Genomic DNA, 13,463 nt, shown 5'->3' on the forward strand with positions numbered 1-13,463 from the left:
TCAGAATGGACCATCCTGGATATATTCTATGATGGTCTGTTTGAATTATCTAAGATGTCATTGGACCATTCTGCAGGTGGATCCATTCACCTAAAGAAAACGCCTGCAGAAGCTCAAGAACTCATTGACATGGTTGTAAATAACCAGTTCATGTACACTTCTGAAAGGAATCCTGTGAGTAATGGGATGCCTCAGAGGAAGGGAGTTCTTGAAATTGATGCTCTTAATGCCATATTGGCTCAGAACAAAATATTGACTCAGCAAGTCAATATGATTTCTCAGAGTCTGAATGGATTGCAAGCTGCATCCAACAGTACTCAAGAGGCATCTTCTGAAGAAGAAGCTTATGATCCTGAGAACCCTGTAATAGAAGAGGTGAATTACATGGGTGAACCCTATGGAAACACCTATAATCCCTCATGGAGAAATCATCCAAATTTCTCATGGAAGGATCAACAAAAGCCTCAACAAGGCTTTAATAATGGTGGAAGAAACAGGTTTAGCAATAGCAAGCCTTTTCCATCATCCACTCAGCAACAGACAGAGAATTCTGAGCAGAATCCATCTAGCTTAGCAAATATATTCTCTGATCTATCTAAGGCCACTGTGAGTTTCATTAATGAAACAAGGTCCTCCATTAGAAATTTGGAGGCACAAGTGGGCCAGCTAAGTAAAAGAGTCACTGAAACTCCTCCTAGTACTCTCCCAAGCAATACAGAAGAGAATCCAAAAAGAGAGTGCAAGGCCATTACCTTACTTGGTGTGGCCGAACCCAAAGAGGAGGAGGAAGACGTGAATCCTAGTGAGGAAGACCTCCTGGGACGCTCAGTGACCAATAAGGAGTTTTCCTTTGAGGAACCAAAGGAATCTGAGGCTCAACTAGAGACCATAGAGATTCCATTGAACCTCCTTCTGCCCTTCATGAGCTCTGATGAGTATTCATTCTCTGAAGAGAATGAAGACATTACTGAAGAGCAAGTTGCTAAGTACCTTGGTGCAATCTTGAAGCTGAATGCCAAATTATTTGGTAATGAGACTTGGGAAGATGAACCTCCCTTGCTCACCAATGAACTAAATGCATTGGATAGGCAGAAATTACCTCAAAAGAAACAGGATCCTGGTAAATTCCTAATTCTCTGTAACATAGGCACCATGACCTTTGAGAAGGCTCTGTGTGACCTGGGGTCAGGAATAAACTTAATGCCACTCTCTGTAATGGAGAAACTTGGGATCTTTGAGGTGCAAGCTGCCAGAATCTCCTTAGAGATGGCAGACAACTCAAGAAAATAGGTAGAGGACGTGCTAGTAAAGGTTGAAGGCCTTTACATCCCTGCTGATTTCATAATCCTAGACACTGGGAAGGATGAGGATGAATCCATCATCCTTGGAAGACCTTTCCTAGCCACAGCAAGAGTTGTGATTGATGTGGACAAAGGAGAATTGGTCCTTCAACTGAATGAAGACAACCTTGTGTTTAAAGCTCAAGGATCTCCTTCTGTAACCATGGAGAGGAAGCATGAAAAGCTTCTCTCGCTGCAGAGTCAACCAAAGCCCCCACAGTCAAATTCTAAGTTTGGTGTTGAACCCCCACATTCAAACTCTAAGTTTGGTGTTGGGAGGTCCCAACAATGCTCTGAACATTTGTGAGGCTCCATGAGAGCTCACTGTCAAGCTATTGACATTAAAGAAGCACTTATTGGGAGGCAACCCAATGTTATTTAATTATATCTATTTTATTTCTATTGCTATTTTATGTTTTTTTTAGGTTGATGATCATGTGGAGTCACAAAAACTACTGAAAAATCAAAAACAGAATGAAAAATAGCTTTAAAAATAGCTCACCCTGGAGGAAGAACTTATTGGTGTTTAAACGCCAGTAAGAAGCATCAAACTGGCGTTTAACGCCAGTAAGAAGCATCAAACTGGCGTTTAACGCCAGAAAGAAGCATCAAGTTGGCGTTACGCCAGAAACAAGCACCAGACTGGCGTTTAATGCCAGAACAGAGCATGGAAGTGGCGTTAAACGCCAGAAACAGGCTACATTTGGGCGTTTAACGCCAAAAACAAGCAGCAAGCTGGCGTTTAACGCCAGACATGCATGCTAAGGGCGTTTTACACGCCTAATTGGAGCAAGGATGTTAAGTCCTTGACCCCACAGGATCCCCTCAGGATCTGTGGACCCCACAGGATCCCCTCAGAATCTGTGGACCCCATAGGATCCCCACATACCCTACCTCTTCTTATCTCTTCACACCTTTTCATAACTCTCTTCCCTAAATACCCTTCACCAATCACCTCAATTACTCTTCCCCATCACCTCTTCACCACTCATATCCATCCTCTCTTCCCCATAAACCCCACATACCTACAAAATTTAAACTCTTTTCCCTCCCAAACCCAACCCTAATGGTCGAACCCTAAACCTTCCCCCACTCCTATATAAACCACACTTTCCCTCTTCATTTTCACACAACACAACCCTCTCTTCTTCCCCTTGGCCGAATACACCCCTCTCTCCCTCTCCTCTATTTTTCTTCTTCTTCTTCTCCTTTTTTCTTTCTTCTTTTGCTCGGGGATGAGCAAACATTTTAAGTTTGGTGTGGTAAAAGCATTGCTTTTTGTTTTTCCATAACCATTAATGGCACCTAAGGCCAGAGAAACCTCAAGAAAGATGAAAGGGAAGGCAATTGCTTCCACCTTTGAGTCATGGGAGATGGAGAGATTCATCTCAAAGGTCCATCAAGACCACTTCTATGAAGTTGTGGCCAAGAAAAAAGTGACCCCTGAGGTTCCTTTCAAACTCAAAAAGAATGAGTATCCGGAGATCCGACATGAGATCCGAAGAAGAGGTTGGGAAGTTCTCACCAACCCCATTCAACAAGTCGGGATCTTAATGGTTCAAGAGTTCTATGCAAACGCATGGATCACTAGGAACCATGATCAAAGTGTGAACCCGAATCCAAAGCATTGGCTTACCATGGTTCGGGGGTAATACTTAGATTTCAGTCCGGAAAATTTAAGGCTAGCGTTCAACTTGCCAATGATGGAAGAAAACGCACGCCCCTACACTAGAAGGGTCAACTTTGATCAAAAGTTGGACCAAGTCCTCATGGACATATGTGTGGAAGGAGCTCAATGGAAAGTTGACTCAAGAGGCAAGCCGGTTCAATTGAGAAGACTGGACCTTAAGCCTATAGCTAGAGGATGGTTGGAGTTTATTCAACGCTCAATCATTCCTACTAGCAACCGGTCTGAAGTTACTGTAGACCGGGCCATCATGATCCATAGTATCATGATTGGGGAGAAAGTGGAAGTTCATGAGATTATACCTCAAGAACTCTACAAGGTGGCTGACAAGTCCTCCACTTTGGCAAGGTTAGCCTTTTCTCACCTCATTTGTCACCTCTGCATTTCGGTTGGAATTGACATAGAGGGAGACATCCTCATTGAAGAGGACAAGCCCATCACTAAGAAAAGGATGGAGAAAACAAGAGATCATGGACCTTAACATCCTCACAATAAGATCCCTGAGATACCTCAGGGGATGCACTTTCCTCCACAAAACTATTGGGAGCAAATCAACACCTCCCTAGGAGAATTAAGTTCCAACATGGGACAACTAAGGGTGGAGCACCAAGAGCACTCCATCATCCTCCATGAGATTAGAGAAGATCAAAGAGATATGAGGGAGGAGCAACAAAGACAAGGAAGAGACATAGAGGAGCTCAAGAGCACCATTGGTTCTTCAAGAAGAGGAAGATGCCACCCTCACTAAGGTGGACCCGTTCCTTAATCTCCTTGTTCTTATTTCTCTGTTTTTCATTTACTATGCTTTATGTTTAGTTATGTTTGTGTCTTATTACATGATCACTAGTGTCTATGTCTTAAAGCTATGAATGTCCTATGAATCTATCACCTCTCTTAAATGAAAAATGTTTTAATTACAAAAGAACAAGAAGTACATGAATTTCGAATCCATCACCCTCACTATGAATGCTTGAACAATACATATGTCTTTTGATATTGTTGTTTATGAATGTTAAATATGTTGGCTCTTGAAAGAATGATGAAAAGGGAGAAATATTATTTGATGATCTGAAAAATCATAAAAATGATTCTTGAAGCAAGAAAAAGCAGTGAATAGAGAAAAGCTTGCGAAAAAAAAAGAGAAAAGAAAAAAATGGCGAAAAAAAAGAGAAAGAGAAAGAAAAAGCAAGCAGAAAAAGCCAAAAGCTCTTTAAACCAAAAGGCAAGAGCAAAAAGCCAATAGCCCTTAAAACCAAAAGGCAAGGGTAGTAGAAAGGATCCAAGGCTTTGAGCATCAGTGGATAGGAGGGCCTAAAGGAATAAAATCCTGGCCTAAGCGGCTAAACCAAGTTGTCCCCAACCATGTGCTTATGGCGTGAAGGTGTCAAGTGAAAACTTGAGACTGAGCGGTTAAAGTCGAGGTCCAAAGCAAAAAGAAGAGTGTGCTTAAGAACCCTGGACACCTCTAATTGGAGACTCTAGCAAAGCTGAGTCACAATCTGAAAAGGTTCACCCAGTTATGTGTTTGTGGCATTTATGTATCCGGTGGTAATACTGGAAAACAAAGTGCTTAGGGCCACGACCAAGACTCACAAAGTAGCTGTGTTCAAGAATCAACATATTGAACAAGGAGAATCAATAACACTATCTAAATTCTGAGTTCCTATAGATACCAATCATTCTGAACTTCAATGGATAAAGTGAGATGCCAAAACTATTCAGAGGCAAAAAGCTACTAGTCCCGCTCATCTAATTGGAGATAAGTTTCATTGATATTTTAGAATTTATAGTACATTCTCTTCTTTTTATCCTATTTGATTTTCAGTTTCTTGGGGACAAGCAACAATTTAAGTTTGGTGTTGTGATGAGCGGATAATTTATACGCTTTTTGGCATTATTTTTACATAGTTTTTAGTATGATTTGATTAGTTTTCAATATATTTTTATTAGTTTTTAAATAAAAATCACATTTCTGGACTTTACTATGAGTTTGTGTGTTTTTCTATGATTTCAGGTATTTTCTGGCTGAAATTGAGGGACTTGAGCAAAAATCAGATTCAGAGGCTGAAGAAGGACTGCAGATGCTGTTGGATTCTGACCTCCCTGCACTCAAAGTGGATTTTCTGGAGCTACAGGAGTCCAATTGGTGCGCTCTCAATTGCGTTGGAAATTAGACATCCAGGGCTTTCTAGCAATATATAATAGTCTATTCTTTGCCCGAGTTTAAATGATGCAAACTGGCGTTCAACACCAGCTTTCTGCCCTATTCTGGAGTTAAACGCCAGAAACAGGTTGCAAAGCAGAGTTAAATGCCAGAAACAGGTTACAAACTGGCATTTAACTCCAAGGAAGACCTCTACACGTGTAAAGCTCAATGCTCAGCCCAAGCACACACCAAGCGGGCCCCGGAAGTGGATTTCTGCATCATTTACTTATTTCTGTAAACCCTAGTAACTAGTTTAGTATAAATAGAACTTTTTACTATTGTATTTTGATCGGGGGGGGGGGGAGGGGATCATCTTCGAATCTTCGGATTATCTTTTGATCCTTTGATCACGTTTGGGGGATGGCCTCACGGCCATGCCTGGACCTTCATCACTTATGTATTTTCAACAGTAGAGTTTCTACACACCATATATTAAGGTGTGGAGCTCTGCTGTCCCTCATGAATTAATGCAAAGTACTATTATTTTTCTATTCAATTCAAGCCTATTTATTCTCTAAGATATTCATTTGTACACAAGAACATGATGAATGTGATGATTATGTGACGCTCATCACCATTCTCACTTATGAACGCGTGCCTGACAACCACTTCCGTTCTATTTGTAATAACTTGAGTGCGTATCTCTTAGCCTCCTGGTTCATGACGCATGGTTGCCTCGCCTGACAACCGAGCCTTCCATTCCATGAGATCAGAGTCTTCGTGGTATAGGCTAGAATTATTGGCGGCCATTCTTGAGATCCGGAAAGTCTAAACCTTGTCTGTGGTATTCTGAGTAGGATCTGGGAAGGGATGGCTGTGACGAGCTTCAAACTCGTGAGTGCTGGGCGTAGTGACAGACAAAAAAGGATTACTGAATCCTATTCCAGTATGATCGAGAACCAACAGATGATTAGCCGTGCGGTGACAGCGCATTTTGGACCATTTTCACTGAGAGGACGGGATGTAGCCATTGACAATGGTGATGCCCAACATAAGCTTGCCATGGAAAAGAGTATGAAGGATTGGATGAATGCAGTAGGAAAGCAGAGATTCAGAAGGAACAAAAGCATCTCCATACGCTTATCTGAAATTCTCACCAATGAATTGCATAAGTGTCTCTATCCTATTTTATATTTTAATTATATTTTAATTATCAATTATCCATAACCATATGAATCTGCCTGACTGAGATTTACAAGGTGACCATAGCTTGCTTCAAGCCGACAATCTCCGTAGGATCGACCCTTACTCACGTAAGGTTTATTACTAGGACGACCCAGTGCACTTGCTGGTTAGTTGTGCGAAGTTGTGACAAAGAACTAAGATTATGATCGTGCGTATTAAGTTTTCAGCGTCGTTACCAAGGAATAAACCGTCACGATTTCTGCGCACTAGATCCAAATATAGCAGATAATCAAGTAGCATTTAATTATGCAATCACTTAGGCAATCCAAACAAGACCTTTAGATGCATATGATGCATGCCTATCTTAGTGGCTGATGAGTCTCATCTGTCGGTTATAGAGCCAACCCGACAAGTCCTGGTAGCTAACCATTGGACGGTCCCTCTGTCGTGCATCCACAACTCGAGTAATACTCAATCATAACATATTCATATTTATAATCATAATCATAATACAACACCCACTCTTGGTGTTTATCACGGGGGCGAGCTCATCCGGACCTTTCACAGTGTCCGGCCACACTTACGACATAGGGTCAGCAGAATATCGAGTCTCCACCTGGAGTACGTGGTGGCTAGTCACTGCTTTCACCCAGGGAAACTCGTATCTCAGATAATCATTTCACCTCCATCCATACACATTCCATAATCATTTCTTATAACCATATCATCACTCATCATAACCCGGGGCAAGTGGGACGGAACCACAACCCTTGCGTCCACTAGGGAGCCTCTATACTAACCAACCTGGAGCAAGTAGGGCGAAACCACAACCCTTGCATTTACCCAGGAGGTAAGTTCTCATATACCCAGAAGGAACCAAGGAGGGGATCCTGACCTCTCACCATCTTACTGGAGGCGATTTTACAATACCAGGAGGAATAAAGAAAGGGGATCCTCACCTTCCACCATCTTTTTGGGGTCGCACTTTCGAGAAAGAGAACTCAAGATACAATAATCATTCACATTCACATTTTCATTTCTAGCCATAATTTGCAATTTATCACAGCGATTCGGCTTAAAATCACAATTCATAATCAGCCATAAACCATAATCACACATAGCCATTCGGCTCATATCACACACAGCCATTCGGCTCATATCACATACACTGCCATTCGGCTCATATCTTATACACAATCCTTTGGCTCGTTCCATATACTCAGACATTCCACCATCCTCCTCAACAACTCATAACCTCATCATCAATCATGACTTCTCACTGTATCCCCTTTCTTCATCCACAAGTTACCCTCTTCCCTAGCTTCCTCTCAATCACTAGGCATTCCATATCAATTCAAGATCTAAGGGATGAGATTGGGGGTTTATAAGTGTGAAATAACACCTCGAAAGGTTACAAGCTTGTTGGGAATGTGAAAGACTTGAAAATAAAAGCTTTAGAAAAGAACTGGGACGCGTGCATACGCACAGTGGTGTGCGTGCGCACGCCCAGAAGTATTTTTAAAAGTGTGCGTACGCATAGGTCTGTGCGTACGCACAGAAAGCAAAATCTTCATGGTGGGGCGTGCGCACAACGTGTGCTAGCGCTACCACTAGCGTGCCAATCCCAACGTGTGCGTACGCACAGGGCTGTGCGTACGCACAGCTCGCAAAACTCCCTTGGCCATGTACGCGCACAGAGTGTGCTGGCGCTCCCAGCAGCAGCCTCATTTCCACTTGTGCGTACGCACGGTGCTGTGCATGTGCACAGGCCTCAAGATTCCATAGGTTGTGCGCGCGCACAGGGCTGTGCGTGCGCACGCAACCCAGAACTCACAAATTCTGTAGAATTTGCAAAATTCAGAACTTTGACTCAAACTTCCAACGATCATATCTCTTTCCACAAAATTCAGATTTCACCCAAATTTAAACCATTTTAAAGCTTATAAAATTATCTTTCAATTAATATAAAAATCATCAAATTCCGAAAATAATAGCTCAAGATATGATCCGTTGAAGTTCATCAAAGTTCTATTTTTACCAAAACTTATAAACTCCCAAGTTTCAAAACATACACTTCTAAATCTCATTCAAAATCAACCAAAACTCAACCATTCCAATATCAATCATATTCCAACTTCCCAATCCAATCCACAACCTACCAAATCCTCATCCTTCATCAATCACAACTTAATAATTCAATCTCAACACACATTCAACATTCAAATTTCAACCACATTCAATATCTTGAATTTCCACAATATACAAAACACTTTATCAATCTCTTATGACAAATTCATCATCAATTCCACTATCAACATAATACCAAAAATAACTTCATTTCACTAACCATCAAACATACACACCAAGGCATACATATCTTGCATACAACATCTCATCAAGCCTCCAAAAACCAATATCCACATAATCATGCCACAATTTCAACAACCAATCAATCATCATCACAATTTCCATTCCTATTGATGAGTGGATAATTTATACGCTTTTTGGCATTGTTTTTAGTATCTTTTTAGTATATTTTAATTAGTTTTTATTATATTTTTATTAGTTTTTAAATAAAAATCACATTTCTGGACTTTACTATGAGTTTGTGTGTTTTTCTGTGATTTCAGGTATTTTCTGGCTGAAATGAGGGACCTGAGCAAAAATCTGATTCAGAGGCTGAAAAAGGACTGCAGATGCTGTTGGATTCTGACCTCCCTGCACTCGAAGTGGATTTATGGAGCTACAGAAGCCCAATTGGCGCGCTCTCAATTACGTTGGAAAGTAGACATCCTGGGCTTTCCAGCCATATATAATAGTTTATACTTTGCCTAAGATTTGATGGCCCAAATCGGCGTTCCAAGTCAGCATAGAAATTCTGGCGTCAAAACGACAGAACTGGCATAAAAGCTGAAGTTAAACGCCCAAACTGGCATAAAAGCTGGCGTTTAACTCTAAGAAAAGTCTCTACATGTGAAAGCTTTAATGCTCAGCCCAAGCACACACCAAGTGGGCCCGGAAGAAGATTTCTGCATTAATTACTTATTTCTGTAACCTTAGGCTACCAGTTCTCTATAAATAGGACCTTTTGCTATTGTATTTGAATCCATCTTTGATTAGTCTTATGCTATCTTAGACCTTTATGGGGGCTGGCCATTCGGCCATGCCTGAACCTTTTGTTCTTATGTATTCTCAACGGTGGAGTTTCTACACACCATAGATTAAGGTGTGGAGCTCTGCTGTTCTTCATGAATTAATGCAAAGTACTATTGTTTTTCTATTCAACTCAAGTGTATTTCTTCTCCAAGATATTCATTCGCACCCAAGAACATGATGAATGTGATGATTATGTGACACTCATCACCATTCTCACCTATGAATGTGTGCCTGACAACCACTTCCGTTCTACATGCAAACAAGCTTGAATGTGTATCTCTTGGGTTTCTAATCTAAGATTAGAACCTTCGTGGTATAGGCTAGAATTATTGGCGGCCATTCCTGAGATCCTGAATGTCTAAACCTTGTCTGTGGTATTCTGAGTAGGATCTGGGAAGGGATGACTATGACGAGCTTCAAACTCGTGAGTGTTGGGCGTGTGACAGACGCAAAAGGATCAATGGATCCTATTCCAACATGATCGAGAACCGACAGATGATTAGCCGTGCGGTAACAGCGTGCGTAGAACATTTTCACTGAGAGGACGGGAAGTAGCCATTGACAATGGTGATGCCCAACATAAAGCTTGCCATTGAAAGGAGTATGAATGATTGGAAGAAGGCAATAGGAAAGCAGAGGTTCAGGAGGAACAAAGCATCTTCATACGCTTATCTGAAATTCCTACCAATGAATTACATAAGTATCTCTATCTCTATCTTTATTTTATGTTTTATTTATCTTTAATTAACAATCCTCCATAACCATTTGAATCTTCCTGACTGAGATTTACAAGATGACCATAGCTTGCTTCAAGCCGACAGTCTCCGTGGGATCGACCCTTACTCACGTAAGGTATTACTTGGACGACCCAGTGCACTTGCTGGTTAGTTGTGCGGAATTGTGACAAAGTGTGATTCACGTTTGAGAGCTCCAAGTCTTTGGCGCCATTGTTGATGATCACAATTTCGTGCACCAAGTTTTTGGCGCCGTTGCCGGGGATTGTTCGAGTTTGGACAACTGACGGTTCATCTTGTTGCTTAGATTAGGTAATTTTACTTTTTATTTTCGAAAAAAATTTTTAAAATACAAAATTTTTTTTATTTTGTTCTTCAGAGTTTTTAAGAATGAATTCTAGAGTTTCATGATGATCTGTTGAAGTCTGGCTGGCTGTGAAGCCATGTTTAATCTTATTGGACCGAGGTTTCAACTTATCATCACAAGAGCTTGTTGATTTCTATCAATTTTGCTGTTGTGAGCAATGATCTGCTAAAGCTTGGCTGGCCATTGGCCATGTCTAGTGTTTTGGACCGAAGCTTTCTTTGAAAGCTTGGCTGGCTAGTAAGCCATGTCTAATTTCTGGACCGGAGTCTTAGACTAGCATTGCAATGATTCCTGGAACTCTTATTAAAAATTTTGAATCCCTCTCTTCTCCACTCAATTTTCGAAAAATCACAAAATTTTTTTTATAAAATCATAAAAATAAAAAATATTTTATGTTTCTTGTTTGAGTCTAGTATCAATTTTTAAGTTTGGTGTCAATTGCATGTTTTTATTCTTCTTGCATATATGCATTATGTTCTTCATTGATCTTCAAGTTGTTCTTGATGATTTCAGTGCTCTGATCTTTAATTTCTCTTATTTTGTGTCTTTTGTTGTTTCTTATATGCATTTTCAAATTATTATAGTCCTTAGTATACAAACTTCTAAGTTTGGTGTCTTGCATGCATTGTTTATTTGATCTTAGTTGCATTCTTTTTATTATTGTTTCTCATCATTTAAAAATTCAATTTTTTTTAAATTGTGTCTTTTCAAGTCAATAACACAGAGAATTGAAGATTCAGAACATTCAGCAGAGGAATTACACAGAAAAAGCTGGGCGTTCAAAACGCCCAGTGAAGAAGGAAAATTGGCGTTTAAACGCCAGCCAGGGTACCTGGCTGCACGTTAAACACCCAAAAAGGTAGGATTTTGGGCGTTAAATGCCAGAATGGATACCATTCTGGGCGTTTAACGCCAGAATGACACTAGAGGGAAGATTTTGTTTTTAATTCAAATCTTTTTCAAATTTTCATAATTTTTCAAAATCAAATTTTTTTTCAAATCATATCTTTTCAATCATATCTTTTCAAAATCAATTTCTTTCCATTTTTTTTAATTATTATTATTTTCGAAAATTCTTGTTACAATTAGTGATTTAATTCAAAATTTTCAAGTTGTTACTTGCCTATTAAGAAAGGATCAAATTTTAAATTCTAGAATCATATCTTTTAAATTTCTTGTTAGTCAAGTAATCAACTTTAATTTTAAAACTTTCTTCTTTTAAATTTGATTCTCAATCATATCTTCTCAATCATATCTTTTCAATCACATCTTTTTCAAAATTAAGTTTCAATCATATCTTTTTTATTTCTAATTTCAAAATCTTTTTCAAAAATCACTTGATTTCTTTCCCAATCTTAGTTTTCGAAAATCAATTACCAAATTTTCAAAATTTCTTTTAATTATTTCAAAATCTTTTACTTTAATTTCGAAAATTCTTTCCCTCTTCTCACACCCTTCTATTTAAGGACTAACACTCCTCCTCAATATGCAATTCGAACTCTATCTCCCTTGATAAGTTCGAATTCTCTCTTCTCTACCTCCTCCTTCTATTCTTCTTTTCCTCTCTTTTCATATAAGCAGGAGCAAGGACAAAGGCATTCTTGTTGAAGCTGATCCTGAACCTGAAAGGACCTTGAAGAGAAAGCTAAGAGAAGCTAAAGTACAACTCTCTATAGAGGACCTAACAGAACTTTTCAAACAAAAAGAGCCATGGCAGCCGAAAACAACAATGCCAACAATGCAAGGAAGGTGCTTGGTGACTTTACTGCACCTACTCCCGACTTCTATGGGAGAATCATCTCAATCCCTGCCATTGGAGCAAACAACTTTGAGCTTAAGCCTCAATTAGTTTCTCTAATGCAACAGAATTCAAGTTTCATGGACTTCCATTAGAAGATCCTTATCAGTTCTTAGCTGAATTCTTGTAAATATGTGACGCTGTCAAGACCAATGGGGTTGATCCCGAGGTCTACAAGCTTATACTTTTTCCCTTTGCTGTAAGAGACAGAGCTAGAACATGGTTGGATTCACAACCTAAAGAAAGCCTGAACTCTTGGGAAAAGCTAGTCAATGCCTTCTTGGCAAAGTTCTTTCCACCTCAAAAATTGAGCAAGCTTAGGGTGGAAGTCCAAACTTTCAGACAGAAGGAAGGTGAATCCCTCTATGAAGCCTGGGAAAGATACAAGCAATTGATCAGAAGGTGTCCTTCTGACATGCTTTCAGAATGGAGCATCATAGGTATTTTCTATGATGGTCTATCTGAACTGTCCAAGATGTCATTGGACAGCTCTGCTGGAGGATCTCTTCATCTGAAGAAGACGCCTGCAGAAGCTCAGGAACTCATTGAAATAGTTGCAAATAACCAATTTATGTACACTTCTGAAAGGAATCCTGTGAATAATGGGACAAATCAGAAGAAAGGAGTTCTTGAGATTGATACTCTGAATGCCATATTGGCTCAGAATAAAATATTGACTCAACAAGTCAATATGATTTCTCACAGTCTGTCTGGAATGCAAGCAGCAACAGGCAGTACCAAAGAAGCTTCATCTGAAGAAGAAACTTATGATCCTAAGAACCCAGTAATGGAAGAGGTGAATTACATAGGAGAACCCTATGGAAACACCTATAATCCTTCATGGAGAAATCATCCAAATCTCTCATGGAAGGATCAACAGAGACCTCAATAAGGTTTCAACAACAGTAATGGTGGAAGAAACAGGTTTAGCAATAGCAAGTCTTTTCCATCATCTTCTCAGCAATAGACAGAGGATTCTAAGCAGAGCCACTCTAACTTAGCAACCATAGTCTCTGATCTAATTAAAACCACTCAAAGTTTCATGACTGA

General features: G+C 39.9%; 1 non-coding gene across 1 annotated transcript; it reads right to left on the reverse strand.

Annotated features, from left to right (window-relative positions):
* Nucleotides 1-12,726: 12,726 nt before the first annotated feature.
* LOC112725482 (small nucleolar RNA R71) lies at nucleotides 12,727-12,834 on the reverse strand. Its single transcript, XR_003164588.1, has one exon. It is a non-coding gene; the product is annotated as a small nucleolar RNA R71 (small nucleolar RNA).
* Nucleotides 12,835-13,463: the final 629 nt, after the last annotated feature.

Source organism: Arachis hypogaea, chromosome 11, assembly GCF_003086295.3.
Source record: "Arachis hypogaea cultivar Tifrunner chromosome 11, arahy.Tifrunner.gnm2.J5K5, whole genome shotgun sequence".
Lineage (NCBI taxonomy): Eukaryota > Viridiplantae > Streptophyta > Magnoliopsida > Fabales > Fabaceae > Arachis > Arachis hypogaea.